The sequence below is a fragment of the Rutidosis leptorrhynchoides genome, chromosome 3, assembly GCF_046630445.1.
Source record: "Rutidosis leptorrhynchoides isolate AG116_Rl617_1_P2 chromosome 3, CSIRO_AGI_Rlap_v1, whole genome shotgun sequence".
NCBI lineage: Eukaryota > Viridiplantae > Streptophyta > Magnoliopsida > Asterales > Asteraceae > Rutidosis > Rutidosis leptorrhynchoides.
This window is the reverse complement of record NC_092335.1, coordinates 218,105,562-218,131,072: the sequence shown is the minus strand read 5'-3', so window position 1 is coordinate 218,131,072 and position 25,511 is coordinate 218,105,562. Positions and strand designations below refer to the sequence as shown.

Here is a 25,511-nt window from a genome sequence, read left to right as displayed (position 1 = left end):
ACCAAAAGTGAGTTTGTGGAGGGATGTTAAAATTATGATCATATCAAACTCATTTTCTGTTTATCCTTTCTCATTTATGGTTGTTCTAGTCCTTTTGTATAGGTTGTTATCTTTTGGACTTCCTGTGCAATGTGTGATGAACCTGTGCTGTTAATGTTATAAAGCTGGAGGGCTTGAGTGAAACTTCTATGGACTGCGCTTGTATTAGTTTAAGGAGCGTAGCTAAAGTTGTTTATGTCTGCTTCTTCAAGGGGGTCTTATATAACTTTCATCTAGGGTTTATGTATATAAACTTGGGCTCTTTGTGTGTCAGTTACATACAATTACCCCGTTCATTACATCATCATCTTCATCTGTTTCAGTTGTTTACAGTACTTGTGTACTTGTGATTCTCATATTGTAATCTTGGCACTTTGTTTGTTATTAGCCAATCTTGGCTAAAGATTGTATCCGGTTTGTGGATCCAATCTTGTTTGTGTTTCTGCTGATTTATACTAGTTGGTTTCAATCTTGGTTAATAATATTGTGGCTTTGGTTGTTTGATATCCTGTTGGTGTAAATTGCACAAAGATGATCAACACTTATATGGAAGAGAGCTTAAAAAAATCAAAAACATAACCAACTAATACGACCTTGTAATATAAGAAGCAAACAACAGACAACAATCACTTGCATAATAAAAATATAACTGTATTAACATTAATGAAATAAAATATTAAATGAGAAAAGGGATTAGCTGATAAGGAAAAAAAATCGCCCTAAAAAAACAGGGTATTCAATGACGCAAAATATGTAAGAAAAAAATATCTTCTAAATGCATGAAGTCAGATCATATACTATGATAACAAATCATAAATAGTTCAAACAATGAAAAACAAATAAGAAACAAAAAACCGTACCTGTTTTGTGAAGATGAGTCGCCAGGAAGAAGACGACGAACAAATACTTCTTCCCCAAAAAACAAATAAGAAACTGTCGTAAGTTTTACACGTAATACATGGAAACAAATTGTTGGTTTTAATTTTGATAGAAAAAATTGATATGGTTACTTTGTGAATGATGTTATCCCACGTGGGAGGAGAAATTTGGAGGTAGGTGACTTGGTTATAAAAGGAGGGCTAAGTCTTCATTCCAATTTGCACCAATCAATATACTTTAAGTATTTGATTATTTCTTTCTTTCTTACCCTTGTTTGAAAGTTGTATTAGTTAAATATTTTGGAGAGTGTAGTTGGCTTAAGAGAGTCGTCTATATTATTGTAACAATTTGTGATATAGTGTATTTCTCTCTTTGGGGGCTGGTGATTTTTCTCCTGTTTTGGAGTTTCCACGTTAAATCTTGTGTTGTGTATTGTTCTTATTTTTTTACTATTATTGTTGGGCTGGGTGGTGGGAATTAGTGAGACCGTAATTACCCAACAACTGGTATCAGAGCGTCAGGTTTGACAGGGGGTCTCGATTATAGGAGTCGGAGTATGCTCTGTGGTTGCCACGGGAGTGGATCGTCCACATCAGAAACGAGTTCTTTTGATCATATATGGTATCTGGTTAGACAATATTTTTTCTGATTCAGAGTAAGTGGTGTCTAGAATTTGTAGTGGACCGGGTGTTGGATTTTTCGATTTAAAGGATCCTGTGCGTCACTCCACTACATCTGTCGGCCAGTTGAAATGTGAGCAAAATCAGAGAAAGTGTTGTTCGTAGGATACGGATACGATGTCGAAATTCAGTCCGATGAGGTTTGATGTAGAGAAATTTGATGGGAGGATCAATTTTGGCTTGTGGCAGGTTCAAGTCAAGGATGTGTTGATTCAGTCCGGTTTACACAAGGCTTTGAAGGGTAAACTCACCCTTGTTCCCGGTAGTGATTCTAGCAAGAAGTTCGATGAAGAAGAATGGGATGATATGGATTTGAGGGCGGCAAGTGGAATTCGTTTGTGTCTTGCAAAGAACGTGCTTACAAATGTGCACGGGTTATCAACGGCAAAGGAGCTTTGGGTTAAACTAGAGCAGTTGTACCAGGGCAAGGGCATCTCAAATCGGTTGTGTCTTAAAGAACAATTTCACACTCTGCGTATGGATGGGGTTCAAAGATTTCAGATCATCTAAGTATTCTTAATGGTATTGTTTCAGAACTTGAAGCTATTGGAGTTAAAGTGGATGATGAAGATAAAGCTTTGAGGTTGATATTATCTTTGTCATCGTCTTATGAACACATGAAACCTATTTTGATGTATGGGAAAGAAACTCTGAAGTTTGAAGACGTTACTAGCAAGCTCCTATCCGAGGAGAAAAGACTGGAAGGTAACGGGGTCTCGTCATCAGAAAGTACGGTACTGTTGTATTCAGATAGGCGGAAGAAAAACTCTGGAAAGAATTTGGTATGCTGGAAGTGCGGGAAAACTGGGCATGTAAGGGTTAATTGTCCAGGTGGAGCTAATTCGGCAAATGGCTCCAAAGGCGCTAATGATGTCTCCGTTGTTATGGAGAGTGACGAATTCCTCTGAAGTCACGTCATCCTCATGGTGTGTCCGCGCCACCGTGGAAAGGGATGTTCGTTAGCGGTTCCACAATTAAACATGGGCATTTGATATCGGCTAAAAAGTCACATTTTCACCCCGGTATTAAGGCCTAAAAACAACAAAGATTCGAACTTTATCGACAAAATACCCACTTCGTCAGTTAGAATTGAAGAACAAGTAATTACGAAGGCGGTGCAAAAAGAATCAAGAGAATCGGAGCTAAACGAAGATTCTAGAGCGAAAACGATGAAAGACAAGAAATCAAGTTACGATCAAGTGAATCAAGGCTGACCAGCATCAAAAACGGCCTACCATACAGCCTGCCAGTATGTAAATGGCCTGCCAAATACAGCTCACCAAGCGGCCTGCCATACGGGCTGCCAGGAAAATGGCCTGCCAAATACGGGCCACCAAACGGGCTGCCATACGGCCTGCCAGCCGTATTTTGACAAATTCCTAGTCTATTTAAAGGGTCTTTGTCATTCATTCCAACACACACTTCAATTCACTTCTTTCTGTCTCTTATACAATATTAGTCATACTCTCAAGGCCTTCGACTCCGTGCGGGAAACCTAGTACCCGGAGAAGAACGCTGAAGATTGTATTAGGAGCGGTCTGGAGTCTTGAAGTTGTCACTTTTGTTTCAGAACTCGTTTAATCTACTGGTACTTCTATCCTTTATCTTATATAATGCTTTATGATATTTTTGCCATGATTAGCGAGTAGTTATCTTTAGTGTTTGCTATGATGTAAGCAGTTATAATGCCGAAATAATATTATAGTCTGTGTATGCTGTTGAAATGCTTTCCGATTATGCTTTAAACTCAATCGATTTTCCAACTAATAGAACGTAGTTATAGGCTCTGTTATTGGGAAGTCGCGAACCCCGATTCAGAGTACACTATCTGTGTCACCCCTTGGTAAGAGAAGTCTATCGAATACAACGTAAGATCGACCGAGGGACACCGGTTGTAGTAAGTCTATCGAGCTTTAGATTCCGACTGACGACTCTTTCGTAGTGAAACATCTGACTAAACCCTTAGTACATTGTTGGTCCTAGACCATGCAGTTGTTGTAAGCTGTACCTCTGCTAAGTAAGGCCATGGAACCCGGTTAGTGTTGACCAATACACTGCAGCATAACGTGGTCTCAAGCATTGCACCCCGCTTGAGGGATTCTTAGTTAATTAAGGAACTGTTTGTTTAGACACATAAAGGATTGGACCGTTAGGATAACCGAACGTGTTCATGGAAGTCAGCTTGACTTGACCATGGTGTTCTTTATGGTTGAACTCTTTTTAAGGGCCTAACTATCTTTTACCAATCATTAACGGAAGCATTGAGACACATCACATCTCTCGGATATGGTAAACCATGTATTCTATTATGCTTAAGAAAGTTTAGACCATTTCGGAATGTTAATACGTCACCTAACTGAGTAGCTCAATTGGATGAGCCGTCTGAACATGTATGCCTGTAGTCAGACTGCACGGGCGTCGGGGGTAAGGGACGTTGTTGTCTATTCAGAATCTTCAAGCCTAACGCAGTACCCAGTGACATGTCTTATGACAGGGGCATTTAGGACCAGTATAATGAATACAAGGCCTCTGCCTATTCATGAGCCAGCACTCCATAATCTCGGCAGAATAATTGATGAAGTCATAGCATGCACTCACTTTAACCTTATCTGAAATATGAATTTTATCGCATTTACTTTATCTGTCTTATAAATTAGAAAATCCCAAAATAAATATTCACTACTCCCTAACTATCTTAGGCTTAAATATAGGTTCGATTCTACTGATATCTCAAAAATACGACTCTAGGTCATACTTCCCTTACTTATAAGGAGTAGTAAGATTTAGGCCCCGCTAAATATAAATTTAAAACAGTACCTTCCTCCCACGAGTGGCTGATCCTGGCGAGCCGCGGCCTGACGACACCGCGCGAATAAAAACCTTCCGTTTCTGCCATATCACGGGAGGATACTATTTTTTGTCACCGCTGCCGGGGAACTGGTATTAGGCAATACTGCTCTCTATCAAACTTATTCACAAGCATTTAGTGGTGTCTAAGAAAGACAATTATACACGGACTTGGTTATTGGATTTTCCGAACAGTCGCCAATTATATTGGGACCAAAAGGATCCTGCCTATCCGTAGTTGACCTGGCCACTTGGTTTGTTGAATAGTTCGTGTGGAGCTCTGTTACCGAAATGCCAGGGAATCAGTAGCCAGAACCAAAAACATATTCCACCGTAGGATAGTTAGTTAATTAAATTAGACTACCTTAAATTAGATTACCTTAGATTACCTTAGATTAAAATTAGATTAAATTAGGTTACCTTAGATTACTTTAGACTACCCTAGATTAAATTAGATTAGATTACCTTAGACTTAGATTTCCTAAGAATAGTTTAGCTTACTTTAGATTAATTTATAATTTAGTTTATTTGCGAAAAATTAAAAACAAAAAGGCATACCTAGTGTATGACCCAAACCCTATCTAGACCAGGGCCATTGTTATTCGTACCTGATCCAGACGCAATAATCTCTGAAGCACGCAAGGAAGCACGAATCAGAAATCAAATGGCGTTACGCGTTACTTTAGCAGAAAATACCAAACCCTCGATTGAAGGTCGAGGAGGACCAATCAGATTTCCAGAGATTCAAGGACACTGTTCGAATTAAAACATCACATCATCCAGCTCATTCAAAATAGCTGTCAGTTTCATGGATTACCGAATGACGATCCTAATTATCATCTTGATAAATTCATATCTCTTTCGAACTCCTACAAACAGCCAGGGATAGGACAAGATATAGTCCGGCTATACTTGTTCCCCTATTCTCTCACTCATCATGCTCAAACTTGGATCGAAGGACTGGAAAAAGATTCCATCACGTCATGGACGGAGATGGCTACTAAATTCCTAACCAAATATTTTCCTCCTTCTAAACAAACCAAACTGAAGAATGACATCATTAACTTCAAACAAAGTTATGATGAATCTCTTTACACTGCATGGGAGCGATTCAAAACCCTGCTGAAGAAATGCCCTAATCACCAACTAGAACGGTCAACCCAAATCTGTACCTTCTACAATGGTCTTACGGTAAATCATAGGACAACGATCGATGTAGCAGCTCAAGGGAATCTGATGAACCAAACCGCAGACGAAGCATGGGAATTGCTCGAGAACATGACAATGCATCATCATGACTGGAACAGTGGTGAAACAACTTCATCATCTGCCCCACTATTTGCACTTAACAATCAAACGGAGGCCATCAAATCCCTCACAGATAAGATGGAATCTCTTGCTAAACAACTCGGAGAACTGAAGATGCAGCCGCAGCAGGTTAACCAAGCTCAGGCTTGTGTTAATTGTACCAACCCGCAACCTATTGAAGAATATCAAGTTGAGTACGAAAACCCTGACGGTTCAGTCTGTTACGTCCAATACCCAGCTCGTCCACCAAATCTCGGATTCAATCAACCACCTAGGGTTAATCAATATCAGCGAAGCAATCAACCTTTTCGCTATCGCTATCCACCTTATCCAGCCCAACAATCTCAATTGACCTACGATCAACCACTCCCACTCACTGGTCCCCCAGTTGAGGAAAATTCCCCTACCACCCAGATTACAAAAGCAACTAACCCCACTCTCGGAGATGATGATCAGTTAACTCAGTTCATTCAAGGGCAACAACAGTTAAATCAGAGAACTGCAACCATACAAGATCAGACGGAGATACTAATGACAAATCAATTGGCTCTGCTCAAAAGTTTGAAAACGCAGCTCGGACAGTTATCACAATGCCTTGAAACTCGACCGCAGGGAAGATTGCCAAGTAATACTATCCAAAATCCCCACATAGAAGAAGCAAAGCAAATGGACTCTGTAATCCCAGAGGAAGAACCACGGAGAAGGTCAACTAGGGTCAAGAACAAATCGACATATACTCATAAGCTGACTCCTGAAACTCCAGTTCGCGTACCTTATCCTGGAAGGCAACAAGAAGAACCATCTAAGCTTGATTCCTTCAAACTTAACGGAAGATTCCTGGACACTATGTCCAAAGTTCCCAACCAGAAGAGATACATCAGAAGGCTTCTCTCTACAAAGGAGAGGATACCAGACTCTAACAAAATTTCACTGAGTGAAGAATGCTCTGCATTACTCAGAAACTCTCTACCACCAAAGCTAGGAGATACGGGCTGATTCGTTTTTCCATGTTCAATCTACCAATCTGGAACCATTCATGCGCTAGCAGATTTAGGAGCAAGTATCAACCAAATCCCCTACTCTCTCTATCAGAGATTAGAGTTAGGAGACTTGTCACCAACCAAAATGACAATCCAACTTTCCGATCACATAATTCGATATCCTAGGGGCATAGTTGTGAACGTCTTGGTGAAAGTCGACAAATTCTTGTATCCTACAGATTTCGTAGTGATGGATATTAAGGAAGACCTACACACACCAATAGTGTTAGGAAGACCATTCATGAATACGGCTAGGAATGTCATTGATGTGTACAATCAAACCTTGATCTTACGATCACATGGGGAGAGCATTACTTTCAAAATTGACCGACCAACCGATCTTTCTGGACAGGCAGAGATGTTTGCTATTTCCACCAGACGGATCACTTCCGATGACGAGTTTTCACCACCAGCCGATGATTTCGAGATGGGTGTCGAATCACAGTCTGTAGACGACCCAGAAATGGAGGAAGAGGATCCCAGCGAAGAAATAGAGGAAGAGGAGGAATCTGAAGAGGAAGAGGAAATGGAAGACGTAAAAGAAACTGCGACAATACCCGCTCCAAGCACTGAGCATCATGAGGAAATAATGAGGCTTGAGACGGAAAATCACAGTTTAATCATTCGTTTCAAGAAGAAGACCGACAAGGCTGAGGTTAAGGATATAGAAATTGATCCTGCAAGTGTCAAACTAGAGAATCAGAATACTGAAGAAACCCGTTCATCAGACGCATCCTCAGAGGAACAAGATACCGATGATGACGAGGAAGAGCAACATGAAGACATTCTGAATAACTCACACTCTCCAACCGAACCAGATCAAGGGGAGCTGAACTCTTCTTCAGATCGAACTCCGGTTATATCCACACACGCAGACATGATCACCTTCATCAACGATACTGATGAATTTGAAGACATTCTCGAAGCCATCCGAAAATCAACCATTGATTTTACGCTACGCTTAACAGAACGAATTATGGCTATCAGAGAAGAACACCACCTCTATCTCCGAGGAGAAGACAATGATGTTGAAATCCTAGAAGAACGCATTCAAGACTTTATCAATTCTCTTCACGATCATATCTATCACGAAGAGAGGCAACGAAAGCATAATTCAGTGGTTCGCACTATTCTCGAGACAAGATTCTGTCGAGATCAGAAGATCATTTACTCTAAGGTTTATAATGCCTTAGCCGGATCTGCACTTCCGTTCTCACGAAACCAACGAGCACTACTGACTCTCATCCGGAAGTATATGGATCTTTCCACCGGGCGCCCGACTTATCACTCTAACTTGCAAATGATATTCACAGCTTTTTCGCTCTCTTGGAAAGAGATAATTCCGAAAACACACCAGAGAGGCTAGTAATTAACGTAACCATTGATCACCACGCCGATCTGATTATCAAAGAGCTACGAGACGTTGTTATGGAAGAAGCGAGGAGAAACAATCCGTTCTCTCATCTTGAACCAGACCGAGTCAACATTTCCACCTACGTTATTAAGCAGATAACACGTATCTTCCAAGAATCCACAGATCCTAGTTTCACATTTAAAGCTGGATGTAGGGATATATACTCAAAGACGGTGAAATTAATACTCGGATCAGGATTGCTCTTCACTTCTTTTCAGCTTCGCATCTTAGTAAATCTGTGCAAAGCTACTGACTCTTACTGTGGAGATGACCGTTCCGAAGACTTCGAAATTCTAAAGATACAGTTTCTAACATTATTTGAAGACCTCCGAAATGAGCACCCCACCAGAGAAATAATCAACACCAGCACTGCTTCTATGATTGACATTCATGGGTCAACCAGCAGAGCCGTGGATCATATCCTCATCGGACTTCAAGACTTATCAAGAGCCGAAACTGCGCACTACTTATCTTTTAGAAGATCTTCAAGAGAAGTACCGGATCTGTTACCACTACTGGTCCGACACTTTCTCAGGATTTATCCACCAAGACTCACATTCCCTCAAGAAGACCAAGACCACAACCATCAGCGAGGAATGTTTGCTTTTTGAAGCATTACTATGGTCGAGCCAATGACCTTAAACAAAAGCGCTTCTCGGGAGGCAACCCGTGCAATAAAGTAGAGTAGAAGAATAAAGAACGACAAATTAGCCGATAAAGATGCAAGGATTGGAAACCAACCACATCTGCTAGAGGTATTTCTTTCTTTTCGCTACTAGCTCAAGATTCAAACTATGCCACATCCTAGCTTATCAGTAAGTGTGGGATAACACCCAATTAAAACACTAGACAAATACTCCCAAATCTTCAACTAAAACTCCTAAGTGTGGGATACACTAGGAAAATTGAGGACAATGTTCCTCTAAGTGTGGGATGTTGGTATAATCTTTTTATGCTATATTATAATAACCTATTACGAAGATTTCAAGTCCTTAAGCCAAATTTCAAAATTTTTGCAAAAGAAACCCTTTTCGAAAGAGTATTTTTGAAAACCTGAAACGTTTGTCAATAAAAATAAGGCTTAAGTAAGATGGAAATCTTGTTAGATTGAAATCTCTAATAGAGCATTGCATGACTAAGGCATTATCGACCTAAATTGATTATGGTGAGGCACCCCAAATAAGACCATCATTTATCTTTAATGCTTCACTATTTTCCGTTGAGAGTGCCGATGTCTGTGGTCAGAATCAGAACTTGCTTTAGATCTACATCTCCAAGCAGCGAAACGTGATTCGGTTGTAATCAAAATAGCTAGCCATTTGTCAAACATAAACCTTCCGCACCTCCACTCTTCTACTCCACCACCACATCCACATCACCTTTACTATTCCTCGAAAAATCCAGAAAATGAGATTCCTTCCTAAAACCCGATGTTATAAACCTCTCAAGTATCATGGCAAAGGTCTTGAAAAAGTTTACCGGCAAAAAGTTTCTCGAGATGAAGTCTCCAAAAAAAAAAAAAATTAGTTCTGAGAAAAGGAACAGAACTTAATAAGAGAAACGCCAAAGAGAACTCGACCAAAAATGATTATCAATTGAAGAAAAGTTCAAAAGAGCTTCTCGAAATACTTCAGCACTCCTATCTATCCAAATAAAAGTCTGTATAAAGACAACATCACCCTTTATTTCACTTCACAACCACTCCAAAATTCCTTTCTCATCATTGACAAATGACCTATAAAGCTGAGATTACTACCGTTCTCGCATTAGCAGCAAGGATTTGAGTCTTTATCAAGCCTATGATGATGGGTGCAGCATGACTGGCTATGAGTGTATTCATTTCTTAGATCTATAGGGAACCCTAAACACTTGAGTGATTCGAGTGACCCGTGAAAGCTAGCCTATGTCATGTAACCTCCTCGCATGCTTGCAGAGATAACTTCAAATCCTAACATAGATAACTCATCCTATCTTTTGCTCTTATAATAAAAGCAAACCATTTAGGCTATTAGAAAAGAAACGCCGAAAAGGTTCTTAAGGAAATGAGAGTTTGCTTGAGGACAAGCAAAGTGTAAGTGTGAGATATTTGATATCGGCTAAAAAGTCACGTTTTCACCCCCGGTATTAAGGCCCAAAAACAACAAAGATTCGAACTTTATCGGCAAAATACCCACATCATCGGTTAGAATTGAAGAACAAGTAATTATGAAGGCGGTGTAAAAAGAATCAAGAGAATCGGAGCTAAAACGAAGATTCTAGAGCGAAACGGTGAAAGACAAGAAATCAAGTTACGATCCAGTGAATCAAGACTGACCAGCATCAAAAACGGCCTGTCATACGGCCTGCCAGTATGTAAACGGCCTGCCAAATACGGCTCACCAAGCGGCCTACCATACAGCCTGCCAGGAAAATGGCCTGCCAAATACGGGCCTCCAAACGGGCTGCCATACGGCCTGCCAGCCATATTTTGGCAAATTCCTAGTCTATTTAAAGGGTCTTTGTCATTCATTCAAACACACACTTCAATTCACTTCTTTCTGTCTCTTGTACAATATTAGTCATAATCTCAAGGCCTTCGACTCCGTGCGGAAAACCTAGTACCCGGAGAAGAACGCTGAAGATTGTATTAGGAGCGGTCTGGAGTCTTGAAGTTGTCACTTTTGTATTCAGAACTCGTTTAATCTACTGGTACTTCTATCCTTTATCTTATATAATGTTTTATGATATTGTTGCCATGATTAGCGAGTAGTTATCTTTAGTGTTTGCTATGATGTAAGCAGTTATAATGACGAAATAATATTATGGTCTGTGTATGTTGTTGAAATGCTTTCCGGTTATGCTTTAAACTCAATCGCTTTTCCAACTAATAGAACGTAGTTATATGCTCTGTTATTGGGAAGTCGTGAACCCCGATTCAGAGTACACTATCTGTGTCACCCCTTGGTAAGAGAAGTCTATCGGATACAACGTAAGATCGACCGAGGCACACCGGTTGTAGTAAGTCTATCGAGCTTTGGATTCTGACTGAGGACTCTTTCGTAGTGAAACATCTGACTAAACCCTTAGTACATTGTCGGTCCTAGACCATGCTAGTGTAGTCACCAAGCATATAAACTTCGTACGTGCACGCTGAAGCACAACGGTTGTTGTAAGCTGTACCTCTGCTAAGTAAGGCCATGGAACCCGATTAGTGTTGACCAGTACACTGAAGCATAACGCGGTCTCAAGCATTGCACCCCGCTTAAGGGATTCTTAGTTAATTAAGGAACTATTTGTTTAGACACATAAAGGATTGGACCGTTAGGATAACCGAACGTGTTCATGGAAGTCAGCTTGACTTGGCCATGGTGTTCTTTATGGTTGAACTCTTTTTAAGGGCCTAACTATCTTTTACCAATCATTAACGAAAGCATTGAGACACATCACGTCTCTCGGATATGGTAAACCATGTATTCTATTATGCTTAAGAAAGTTTAGACCATTTCGGAATGTTAATACGTCACCCAACCGAGTCGCTCAATTGAATGAGCCGTCTGAACATGTATGCCTGTAGTCAGACTGCACAGGCGTCGGGGGTAAGGGACGTTGCTGTCTATTTAGAATCTTCAAGCCTAACGCAGTACCAAGTGACATGTCTTATGACAGGGGCGTTTAGGACCAGTATAATGAATACAAGGCCTCTGCCTATTCATGAGCCAGCACTCCATAATCTCGGCAGAATAACTGATGAAGTCATAGCATGCACTCACTTTAACCTTATCTGAAATACGAATTTTATCGCATTTACTTTATCTGTCTTATAAATTAGAAAATCCCAAAATAAATATTCACTACTCCCTAACTATCTTAGGCTTAAATATAGGTTTGATTCTACTGATATCTCAAAAATACGACTCTAGGTCATACTTCCCTTACTTATAAGGAGTAGTAAGATTTAGGCCCCACTAAATATAAATTTAAAACAGTACCTTTCTCTCACGAGTGGCAAATCCTGGCGAGCCGTGGCCTGACAACACCGCGCGAATAAAAACTGTCCGTTTCGACCATATCAGCATTGGTTTGGCGTTGATGCAGGTTGTGTGGTGGAAACTGATGTTGTAGCTGATGGGACTTTCGGGAAAGCCAAACAGGGAAGTTGCACCATAAAGTTTCAGCTGGTTGTTCAACAACATGTGCCAAGGTGAAATGCTTGGAATGTGATATTCTAAGTGCTATACTCTTAATGGTAGAGTATGATAATTCTTGTTAAGAGTTATGATTGTCTGTGATGACAATGATTGTCGGTTTAGACAATGTTCGATGAAGATGCAAGTTTTGTCTTTTGGGAGATAATGTCATCGGCATGAAGATGAGGATCTTGAAGTTGTCGTCGAGGAAGCATCTATATCGGTTATCCTTATAATGTTGAAGTATGGTTATCTTTTACTATCAAAAAGGTGGAGATTTGTTGGTTTATTTTTTGATAGAAAAAATTGATATGGTTACTTTGTGAAGGATGTTATCCCACATAGGTGGGAGGAGAAAGTTGGAGGTAGGTGACTTGGTTATAAAAGGAGGGCTAAGTCTTCATTCCAATTTGCAACAATCAATACACTTTAAGTATTTGATTATTTCTTTCTTTCTTACCCTTGTTTGAGAGTTGTATTAGTTAAATATTTTGGAAAGTGTAGTTGGCTTAAGAGAGTCGTCTATATCATTGTAACAATTTGTGATATAGTGTATTTCTCTTTTTGGGGGCCGGTGGTTTTTCTCCTGTTTTGGAGTTTTCACGTTAAATCTTGTGTTGTGTATTGTTCTTATTTTTTTACTATTATTGTTGGGCTGGGTGGTGGGAATTAGTGAGACCGTAATTTCCCAACACAAATAAGAATCCTAGTAGTTCATTCCTTCCTAGTCCTGAGTGCCACATCAGTAACATTCTCAGAACTAAACCCATGACTAAAACTCATAACAATTTATTTTTTTCAAAAATCAAATAATTATAAATATATATATTATAAATTATAAATATTTATTAACATAAAACTAAAATTTCATTGAATATTAAAAAAATTACGATAATTAAAATTTAAAACATTACGAGGATAATTAAAATGCGACATAAATTAAAATAAAATACTAGAAAACTAAACAAACAAACTACTCGTCCTCGTCCGAAGGTGCCATTTCCTTTCATATCGTTTCTTAATTCTTGCACGAGCCCTCATCAACCCCTCGTATTCGTCCGGAGGCAAGTCACGTGACACCGGTTTGGAAAGAAGCTTCAAACCTTTAAACATTGTTTGCATTTTGCTATTTTCACATAGCTTTTCCATGGTTCGATTTGCCAAGAGTTGTGAAGCTTCGGTCGATTGAGTTATCTTTAAACGTACTTCATCCAAAGACATACGGCTCGCGGCATCGGATGAGTACGACTCCCTTTGACTTTTAGCTCGACTTGGAGGACGTCGGATTGGGTCGTGATCCTTAAGTAAATTTTCAAATTGGGTCCGGATGTTCGGAAACGTACAGATAACGCTCGGCTAAAATTCGAGTTTCCAAATTGGACCAAGGAACTTTGGGACACCTCACTTTTTTTCCTTTCAGATCGGCTACGGGTTTGGGCTCGGGTTCGTCGTCGGGTTCGACTTGGCGTGGAGTTTCGGGAACTTCTTCCTCGTCCGAATCGTCACGTAGTGTTGGATAATAAGGTGTTTGTTGTTGAGATTGTGATTGGTTTGGGTAGTGTGGATATTGTTGAGATTGTTGTTTGTTCGAGAATTACAGATATTATTGTTGTTGGTTGTTGGTCGTCGTGGTCGTCGTCGTCGTCGTCGTGGTCGTGGTCGTCGTCGTCGTCGTCGTCGTCGTGGTCGTCGTTGTCGTCGTCGTGGTCGTCGTCGTCATCGTCGTCGTCGTTGTTGTTGTCGTTGTCGTCGTTGTCGTCGTCGTCGTCGTCGTTGTCGTTGTCGTTGTTGTTGTTGTGTGTAAACATTTGGAAACATACCCGCAAATGGATTAGCATTTGCAAATTGAGAAAAACCGGTATTTTGTTGCGATTGTTTAAGTAACGTTTGCATCATATCTCGACCGACCGCATTTTGATCTTGAGAAAAACCTGTATTTTGGGGATGTTTTTTCGATATATTATTTTCAAACGGTCAATTTTGACCGTTACTCCCGTCCTGATATCTGACCAAAATGACCAAAAACCACGAAAAGGAGAACTATGAGCTGGATGTGGAGCCGGGCGGAGGCCTGGGCGGCCCGCTGCCATCGGCGCCCAGGTGAACGCGTGGCTGGGTGGCTCTAGGACCTCACTGATGGGAGCGCTCTAGGGGGCATAAGTAATTCGCTAAACAGGTTGGGCTCCTATTTTGTTATTTTAGATGGGTCGAATCGTATTGGGTAAAAAAAAGGGGAAACGATTTCCAGGAAACGACCCTTTAAACTAGGTGAAGTGATTATTAAGAGTAATGTTTAAAAAATGTTTAAGAAGACTATTATGAACGTGATACATGAAAACAGAGAAGAAGCCCACGTAGAATCCAATTTTTTTTTTAATTTGGATAATAAGGGGGCGTAAGTAATTCGCTAAACAGGTTGGGCTCCTATTTTGAATTTTAGATAGATGGGTCGGATCATATTGGGTAAAAAAGGGAAACGGGAAACCGAACCTTTAAACAAATTAGGTGAAGTGATTATTACGGAAATTTGAATTAAAATATATCTGTTTTAAAGTTGAATGACAATCAAATAATCCAGCCTAAGTAACAGAAATTTAGAATTATGCCTAACACGATTTCAAATAGAAAAAATTCAATCATTTTAATTTGTTTGAAAGGAGAAAAAAGAGGTAATATCTATACCTAAATATTAATCCGAATTACCATGAATCTCAATGACCAATAATTGGCAATTGATACGGTAAGTAACTACAAATACGCAGAAGTTAGCTGAAAGATTTAGTTTTATGAATTGTGCACTTAATTTCAAATAAGTCGTCTCTTGCTCAAACCAATAAATAGAGCCGATGTTATAGTTAAATCAGTTAGTACAAAACCGAATAACTAGTTATGGTAGGCATTAAGGAGCTAAATGAATTCATAAAAAATAATAATATTATTGCACCACACGTTCACACCCGTACATAGCGTACTTAGTTACTACTTATATCATTCAATGACCAAGCAACAACTCAATCATAATCGAAAAACCTAGATCGCTGATAGATCATGACTCGCCCATCTCGTGTTGGTTTCCATTGTTAACAATAATAACAATAATTAATTTTAATACTCCGTAATATATAAATAAATAATAATAATAATAATAATAATAATAATATAATAATAATAATAATAATAATAATAATAATAATAATAATAATAATATCGGTTGAACAACAAGTTTTTGATGCCGTCGTATCTAATACTCGGTTGAAGCTGCTCACAGTTCGTTTTAAAAACTCAGCGATTGTGTCTCGAATTCGATCAGTTTGGAATTTAGAAGTGGTTTGATGTATGTCGTCTAGATTAGTTATGTCCAGTGACTTGGTAGTGGCGTGTTGTTTTGCCTTGTTTTGTTTCGGGGTGCAGCGCTCTGCTCTATCCGTTGTGCTTATCTTGCATTATTCGTTTATTATTTTTTTTAATAATATTCATTGGAGTAATTCATTTTTCTAGAAAATAATAATAATAATAATAATAATAATAATAATAATAATAATAATAATAATAATAATAATAATAATAATAATAATAATAATAATAAATTATGTACTATAACTATTTTATAAATAAAATAACAACCATTTCTACCCTTTACTAAACAAAGTTAATTATACTTAACTTAGTATAACTTATTACAACGCCAATGTTACAAACATGTTAAGTATTGTTGGCATCTATCTTAGATTGTATTATATCTCTAAAATGATGATCATAAAAAACAATTTACTTTGTTAAAAAAAATTAAAAAGAAAAAAAAAATCTAAGCACTCTAAATCTAAATGATGTCATAAAATTTTTTATCAATTTTAAAAAAATAATAATAATATCCGTATGTATATTTTTGATAGTGCAACCCTAATTTAAAATCTTTTCTCTCTTAATTTCGATCTCCATCTCAAATCCGCTTCTTCTCCTCCATTCATATCAATTCCATACGCTCCACTCATATTATCCATGAAATTAGGTTTCTCAAAAAATAAAATCACGATGCAGTTTCAATTCATCGCAAGGTTTAAAATTCATGATGCAGTTTCAAGTATCGATTCAATTTCAATTTCAATTTCATTGCAAGGTTCTTTAATTTTTAATTGTTTCTTGAATCGATGTTTTTAGGTTAATCCACAGATGATTGCCATCAGAGTTCGTCGGAGGTACCAACACATCTGAATGTCAATTCATTGTGAAATCTTGACCAATACAGTAGCATTAAGATCTGGAAACCATCGCCATCGAATCTACGAACCGTCGCTCGGATATTTCACTTTTTTCATTAATTCCATCTTCTACATAGACAATAACAGGATTTCTTCATGCTTTTTCAGTTTAATGAAGTTGTGGACAAATTCTTAATCGATTTCCATCTAAAATCAGGTTTGATGTAGCTTTTGAATACTATTTTTTTTTGTATTATTAGTTTTTATGCTTTGTTAGTTTGATTTGGTACTTTTAGATTTTCATTTGTTAGGTTTAGATTTATATTTTGTGTGTTTATTTATTTTTGTTGCAGATTATGATGGTGATTTTGTTGGTGAAATTTAAAGTTTCTATTGTTGTTGTTGAAATCTAACGTTTCATTGTTTAAATATATGTTTTGGTTTATTTATAATTCTTTTCATCATCATTGGTCCTTGCACAACTAATCTTTTAGCAGCTATTCAATCGTGCATCATACGAAGGCTCAAAACCTTTCATTGAAGTGCCAACATGCCCTATATTTAGGTGCTAATAATTGAAGTGTACGGGTAGCAGTAACGGAATCTGTCTCTTCTGAGGTTAAAATTTCATTCTGTGCTTATTGATATTGATATACTCTGTATAATTTTTACCTGTCTAACTCTACGGATCAGTATCCTTCAATTTGTCTTATGTAATTTTAAAGTTGTTTTTATGTTTGCATAATTCATTGTTTTGATTTTTTTTAAAGTCAATAGTTCTTGCATTAATATTATTTTCGGTATAGTGAGGTATCATTTGTGTATCAGTGTATATAATGTTATGGTTTGGATGAACAATTTAGACCCATTAACGTGGGTTATAGCTAAATATTACATTACGAATTAATGGTGGTCATGTAGACATGGTAATTTATAACCGTTTGCTGTAAAATGGGTCTTTGGGCTATTATCTATCCGTGACAGGCTTGGATTAATATAATTGACAATGAAAATTAGTGATTAAGTGATTAAGTGAAGTGTTTTATATTTAGGTTTTACGTTCTACCTGTATCCAGAAACTGAAACGTTGACAAAGCCGTCACAGCTAGCTGCTGGTGATGGTGATGATGTTGCTACTGTGGTGGTGGTTATGGTGCTTCTACAGGTGCTACTGATCAGCTGATGCACACTCGAAACCAATTGTTGATTTATATAGCAAAAGTTAAACTATTTGAGCATTAAGAACATCTCTTACATCAGTATGCTATCATTGAGACTCATGGCCAAGATGTATAATGAATGCTTTTTGGACACACAGTAAGCTTGGGTCAGGTGGTTTGATTTATTTTCTTATTGTAAGTAGTCTGTGTTATTTTCTCACATGTGCCTCCATTTTGTAGGATATAGTTGTGCTGCTATAAACAATGAAGTCACTTGGCGATTCAATTAAGGCCGTTTCTCAATCCATCTGGTAGTCTTTAATGTAGTTATTCTTAATTTTTGAATAGCTGTAGTAACTGACTTGCTTTGTATAGGTTCAGGCGTTAACCAATCACGTTGTCTTAGAAATGATGATTTTTGGAAGTAATGAATTGTTAAGATGGTTTTCATTTTGTTTGTTAACGTTTTGTATTTTAAGACTATGCTTTTGGATAGCAGTTTTTTATTGTCATTGTCTTAGGGATTTTTACATAAATCCCTGTATGTTGTTTCAGTCAAAATGCAATTGACAGACTTCCGTTTTTAGTTGAACATATACAGAAAATTAAAAGTGAAGAGTTACCTGGTTAGAAGGGAAATTAACCGAGTTTGATGCTTTTCGTGAATCTCATTTTTTGATGAGAAAGGTAACAATTCGACACAAGCTGTATTTAGATGTATATAGGCATAAGTATAGGAGCTTTAGAAATTTACTGGAATACATATAAGTTTTTTGTTATACAAGTTTATTTTGATGTTTTTGTTGATTTGAATAGTATAGTTGCTAAAATTTTTGGCTTTATAATAAATTAGATGTCGGTTTGTTGGGGGTTCATATGGTTTTTTTAATAGTTAGAGTTCATTTTCATGTTCAGTACAGAGTAAAATATCTTTAAAATATATTTTTTAAATAAACACGTGATTTTACGGGTCATTTCACTAGTTATATAAAAGTTTGACTAATGTATGAGTCAAATTGTCCGCTATTTCTTGATATTGAAATAATGGCTCAAAGTCTTCTGCCGATGACCAATTATAGTCAAAGTCGACTTTATGGCCACCCTAAAATTAAATGATAAAAATTGTTCAAATTAAGTGAAATATATCAATAAATCGAGGTATAATTTTACATTAATTGTTTTTTTTTTTTTTATTTGCGAAAAAATCAGATAATTATCGATTAGAGACTTCATCAAATAAATAATAAAATGAAGTTTCTAACAACTTGCAAACCGTGCGAACAACCGAGCTCCACACTAACAAAACACGAAATAAGAGCTTACAACAGTACAATCTAATGACAAGAAACGCTACGAAACTAACACCTAAAGACAAAACACAATAATAAGCTAAGAGGGTAACAAATCAAAGGAGCTACGAAAGATTAGCAACTAACCATCTAAGTGTCAAAACACCAAAAGCCGATCAATCAAAGGACTCAAAACCTCACATGTCTTTAATGCTAAATATTATTTGCTTTAATAGAGTGTGGCTAACTTTGGTTTATATAACCTCAGATTCAATGATTACATATATTATACACTTGAGTAGGGTGTGCATAGTATGAAAAAAAACTGAAGATCGAACCGAACTAGATCGAAAAGTTTCAATACGATTCATGATCCTTAATTTTCATATGACCTTTATGGTCACCTTAAACTAAATGATAAAAATTGTTCAAATAAGGTGAAATATATCAATAAATCGAGGTATAATTTTACATTACTTTTTTTTTTTTTTTTTTTTTTAATTTTAAGTTTTTTTTTTTGCTAAAAAATCATATAACCTAATTATCGATTGGAGACTTCATCAAATAAATGAAGTTCCAAGAAACTTGCAAACCGCGCGAACAACCGGGCTCCACACTAACGTAACACAAAATAAGAGCTTACAACAATACATTTTATGACAAGAAACTAACACCTAAAGACAAAACACAATATTAAGCTAAGAGGGTAACAACATAAGCGAGCTACGAAAGATTAGCAATTAACCATTTACGTGTGAAAACACCAAAATCCGATGTCTTAAAATCCGATGTCTTCAATGTTATATATTATTTGCTTTAATAGAGTATGCCTAACTTTGGTTTATATAATCTCAAATTCAAATATTACATATATTATACACTTGAGTAGGGTGTGTATAGTATGGAAAAAATTAAGGATCGAATCGAATCGAACCGAAGAGTTTCAGTACGATTCATGGTCCTTAATTTTCATATTTTTCGGTCCTCAGTACGGGACGGACTCAAACCCAAAAACGGGAAATGAACCGGACCAAAATATTTACATTATGTAGATCTAATTTGTTCACTTTATGTTGCTCTTTATAAGAAGTAATGGATAAATCTTTATGCTTATAATATAAATAATAAACGAGTTTATTTTTGTTCGTGAATCTTTTGACTGACCAATGCGTATAATCTTGTTCACAGATCTTTTAGCAGACCTATTTATTCGTTTAATAATCAATAGATCAATTTTTTTTAGCGAAAAACGATAATATGTAAAAAGATTAATCAAAATGATGAAGAAGGATTACATATGAAAGCTAAATTAAACCATATGTATAATACAACAAAAAAAATTACTTCAGCAACTCACTATGATAATATGTAACCTCCATATAGTCGTAAATGTAGAGAAAGTTTCAAGCCCCGTGAATTAAGATCCAAGGGTTCTAGTCACCACAGATCTTACTTGTTTTCTAACATAAAAAAATTAATTGACTATTTATTTTATATTATGACAATGCATATAATTCAATTTTTTAAGACGTGTATTACTGCATATATGTATGAAACGTCTGCTATTCATTTATTATGTATCATATTCATGTACTTTTTATATATCATATGATAATGAAACGGGGCAGTTCTTTTCCAGAATCGAGCCAATTTTTTAAGAATCCAACCGTACTGATATTATATGGTCCGGTCCTCGGTCTGAATTTTTAAATTGATATCGGCCAAAAAGTTACGTTCCCAAATTCAATAAAGCTACAAAATTTATCGCCAAATTTAGCGTTTATTTGTTTTATTTGGTAGATCAAGTGATAACAAAGACGATGCAAGAAGAATCAAGAGAAACACACTTAAAATGAAGAATCTAGAGCGAAAGTGATGAAACAACAAGTTACGAACCAGACACCAAGCCAAGCCAACCAAGATTCAAGCCACCCGGGCACTCTACCCGGGCTGCCATTCCAAGCCACCCGGGCTGCCAGTACAAGCCACCAGGGCTACCATGATCCAGAGTACCCGGGTGTCACTTCCGGCATACCACTCCACCCGGCCTTTCCCCCGTGCACTCCACCTGACTTGCCACTTCTACCCGGGCATTGTACCCAGCCTATTAGGCTACTATTTGCTATAAATAGGAGCCATTTGTTACCCATTCAACACACACTTTTTAACACATTGCTACTCTCAATCTCAATTCTCTCTAGTTTCTCTCTCTAGGATATTAAAATAATTATCGATTAGTGATAATTACTTAGAGTAGGCGTTAAACGGAGTCTGTAAAGGATTGGAGGTGCGTCAGAGGTTGTCAATTGTAATTTTAGAACTCATCTAATCTAATCTACTGGTATTTCTATCTTTCTTGATCTATCTTTCCATAATGTCTTTCATTATTATGCTAGATGATATTAATGTCATGATTAGTGAGTAGTTACATATAAGTGTATGTTACAATGTAAGTAATTACGATGCCAATATCAGTTATGAAATGTGATGTTGTTGAAATGCTTCCCGATTATGATTCAAACACAATCGGTTTTTTGACTAATAGAACGTGGTTATCGTATGTTTATTGGGATGTCGCGAACCCCGATTGTGAGTACACTATGTGTGTCATCACTTTGGTTAAGAAAACTCTGTCGGATACATAGTGCGTTTGATGGAGGCATAACGTTTGCAGTACGACAACCCACACTATGGATTCCTATAGATGAAAATTTTATAATGGAACCTCCGCTTATAAGCTTAGAGTATAGAGTTGCCTTAGTGGGTTGCGGTGTAGTCAACAACATAATAAACATAGTAAATGCATGCCGAAGCACAACGATTGTTGTAAGCTGCATCTCTACTATGTATGATTCTGTAATTATCCTCTAAAGCTGACATAGTACATTATGCCATAACATGGTCTAGCATTACACTAAGCTCAGGGATTCTATAAGTAATAAGGAATTGTTTGTTTAAAAACCATAAAGGAATGGATGTTAGGATAACCAGACGTATCCATGGAAGTTTATAACTTGGCCATGATGTCAAAACGGAATTTTTTTAATTAGAACCTAATCAACCAATCGTCAACGTAAGCATAGCAGTACATCATATCTCTCGAATTAGGAAGTTATCTCATGTACCTTCATCATGCATAAGAAAGTTTAAACCATGTGTTTTATTAATATGCCGCATTTCCTGATAGCTCATATTGAATGGCCATCTACACTATCATGTAGTCATGACAAGTGGACATCGGGGGTTGAGGGCATTGTTGTCTATTCAGCATCACCAAACCTAACATAATTACCCAGTGACATGTCAGTTATCTAATAGGGACGTTTAGGTACATCAAGATGAGTCTGAGACTATTATCTATTCATGAGCCGACATTTCATACATTAGCTAAGTAACTACCGAACTCGTAACACGCACTTAACTTAACCTTATCTGTAATACCTCGTCAAAATCCACTAACGGCGTATTAACTCTAGTCCCACAGTTAATGGTCACGCCCTCTATATGAGACGTTTCCGAAAAGTATTCGCATTAAATTTCAAAAGTAAAGTCATTTATTTAAGAAATAAATCTGAAAAGCAGTTGACATAAATATCCAACATAAGTATCCCAACACATTATTTGAAACAAACGGGTTTCAATGCGAATATATGTTCTTGAAATAAGTCATATCAAAAGCATGTTGTATAACATTCCAGAACTAGCAGCAAACAAGCAATCAAAGTAACCTCAGCTAGCGGAAGCATTACCTCTAAGGACCTGAGATATAAACATGCAAAAGGTCAACGAAAAACGTTGAGTGAATCTACAGGTTTAGTAAAACATTTATCATAGGTTAGGCCACGAGATTTCTGAAATAAAAGCATTGTAAAAATTAAACATTAGCATGGGCACTTGATTATAAGGCTTTAACCCTGCGGATATCTAAAGCGCTATACGTCTTCCTTTTACCCTTTCTAAGTATACACCGATCAAGTGTACAAATTACAACAAAATAAGCACCCCATACGTTGAGGCGAGGTGTGTCAAACTTAACGGTACCGTCCCTATAAGTCGAGCTTACGTAGAGTAATTAATATAATCAAGCTAAGGGATTTCTGATCTGAACTCATATGTACATCGTTTAGTTACTCGTGCCTAATATGTAAACAATTATAAAAACAGTTTAAGAAACAGTTTCAAAAAAATAGCATGTATCTCATCCTAAAAATGTTGATGAAAAAGGGACTGTAGATTCACCTTAGCAAAGCATTGAAAAATCTCTTAGTAAAAACCGTACGGTAGTCGAACAATCACGATCGAAAAACGCAGCCTAGTCAAATAGGTCATCTTAAGTAAATACATAGGTCACACTATGTCAACTCATAGTGTACGCATAGTCCTAGTGCTCAGACTGACTCAATAAGCAAGTAAAAGTCAACTATTCCAAGCAAGTCAACAAAAGTCAACCAAAGTCAAACCAAAAGTCAATTCGGTCAAAGTGGTAAAATAAAGTCAAACATCTCAGTAGGTTATGCAATCTTGGTCAACATGTCAATCCTAAGTCAAGTAACACGTTATAGCTCATAGTTCAGCAATTACGCGTTAACAAATTATCGTCTTGTATCAAAATCACGCACTAGTCGTAAACAATCGCACGTAATTCATAGCACATATATCATGACAACATGGAAAACTCCAGATCATAAGTAGACTCAAAAAAGATTCCAAAAAGTCCGGCCAGGGCCTCATACGATGTCTACAAGTCGGGTTTCAGAAGGGGTCTAGTTACGGTTTACCAAATCAGTTTCTTCACTCGCATCAGTTTTAGAACAATTCTCATTTAAAATCAAAATTATCTTTTAACGAACGGCCAATTGGATCTTACTCCAGACAATTCAAAGTTATAGTGGTAAAATAACCAAAGACTTTCATTTAGCCAATTTGTATAGTTAATTTAATGAATTCAGACCTTCAGTTTTCGAACAACAATCAGACATGTCATTTGGTAGTGCATATAACTCATGGAAAATCATGTTTTCAAAAGCTAGAATGCAAATGAGATATACTTAGGAACATATAAACTATCATATTCCAGAAGATAAAAATCTAAATCATCTTATAATTCATGTTAGGTCATTTCATGTGACTACGAAAACAGTTTCAGCTCATTAGAAAACACAAATCTTCGTTTTGACACACCGAGAGCATTACAAAAGCTTTTGATGCAATCTTAAGTCCAACTTGCATGATTTTTAACAAGGATTACAATGGTACATGATAATGCTAAAAACGAACATATATTTCATAGCATTATTCCTCAAGAAAGACAAGCTTTTAGTTGCAATTGTTCTATTTACAAGTGATATTCGTTTGTATAATAAAAGGTGAAGACAAAAGACAGATTCGACGAATTGAAGACACAAACGACCAAAAAGCTCAAAAGTACAAAAGACAATCAAAAAGGTTCCAATTATTGATAAGAAACGTCTCGAAATTACAAAAGTACAAGATTCAAAACGCAAAGTACAAGATATTAAATTGTACGCGAGGACGTTCGAAAATCCGGAACTGGGACCAGAGTCAACTCTTAACGCTCGACGCAACGGACTAAAAATTACAAGTTAACTATGTATATAAATATAATATAATATATAATTAATTATATTAATTATATATATATTATATTTATATATAAAAAACCGTCGGCAGAGAAACTCCAAGGGTGTGAGCTGTAAATACATTCTCCGCGACTCGCGGAGTTTGAAGAGGCTTTTGCCGCGAGTCGCGGAGCCCCAAATTTCAACTCTGGCTATAAAGCAAACCGAATTCTGATCAAAATTTCATATTCTATTTTCTCTCTTCTCTATCTATACGATATATATATATATAATTTATATTTTAATTTTAATTTTAATTATAATTCTAATAATAAGGGTATGTTAGCGAATGTTGTAAGGGTGTAAGTCGAAATTCTGTCCGTGTAACGCTACGCTATTTTTAATCATTGTAAGTTATGTTCAACCTTTTTATATTAATGTCTCGTAGCTAAGTTATTATTATGCTTATTTAAAACGAAGTAATCATGATGTTGGGCTAATTACTAAAATTGGGTAATTGGGCTTTGTACCATAATTGGGGTTTGGACAAAAGAACGACACTTGTGGAAATTAGACTATGGGCTATTAATGGGCTTTATATTTGTTTAACTAAATGAAAGTTTGTTAATGTTAATATAAAGATTTACAATTGGGCGTCCCTATAAATTACCATATACACTCGATCGGACACGATGGGCGGGGTATTTATATGTACGAATAATCGTTCATTTAACCGGACACGGGAATGGATTAATAGCCACTAGAATAATTAAAACAGGGGTGAAATTACATTCAAGGGTAATTGGTGTAATTGTTAACAAAGTAGTAAAACCTTGGTTTACACGCAGTCGATAACCTGGTGTATTCATTAAACAAAGTATTAAAACCTTGTTACAATTCGAATCCCCAAT

The 25,511-nt window shown here is 36.9% G+C and overlaps 1 long non-coding RNA gene and 1 other non-coding gene across 3 annotated transcripts; one reads left to right on the top strand and one right to left on the bottom strand.

The window, feature by feature from the left end:
* Nucleotides 1-5,486: 5,486 nt before the first annotated feature.
* Nucleotides 5,487-5,593, bottom strand: LOC139903301 (small nucleolar RNA R71). Its single transcript, XR_011778130.1, has one exon. It is a non-coding gene; the product is annotated as a small nucleolar RNA R71 (small nucleolar RNA).
* Nucleotides 5,594-16,286: 10,693 nt separating this feature from the next.
* LOC139897222 (uncharacterized) lies at nt 16,287-18,182 on the top strand. 2 transcript variants are annotated; one of them, XR_011776476.1, is made up of 5 exons: nt 16,287-16,428; nt 16,532-16,789; nt 17,070-17,190; nt 17,625-17,889; nt 17,973-18,182. It is a non-coding gene; the product is annotated as an uncharacterized lncRNA (long non-coding RNA). The 2 variants fall into 2 exon arrangements; XR_011776475.1 differs by having other exon boundaries at nt 16,926-17,190.
* Nucleotides 18,183-25,511: the final 7,329 nt, after the last annotated feature.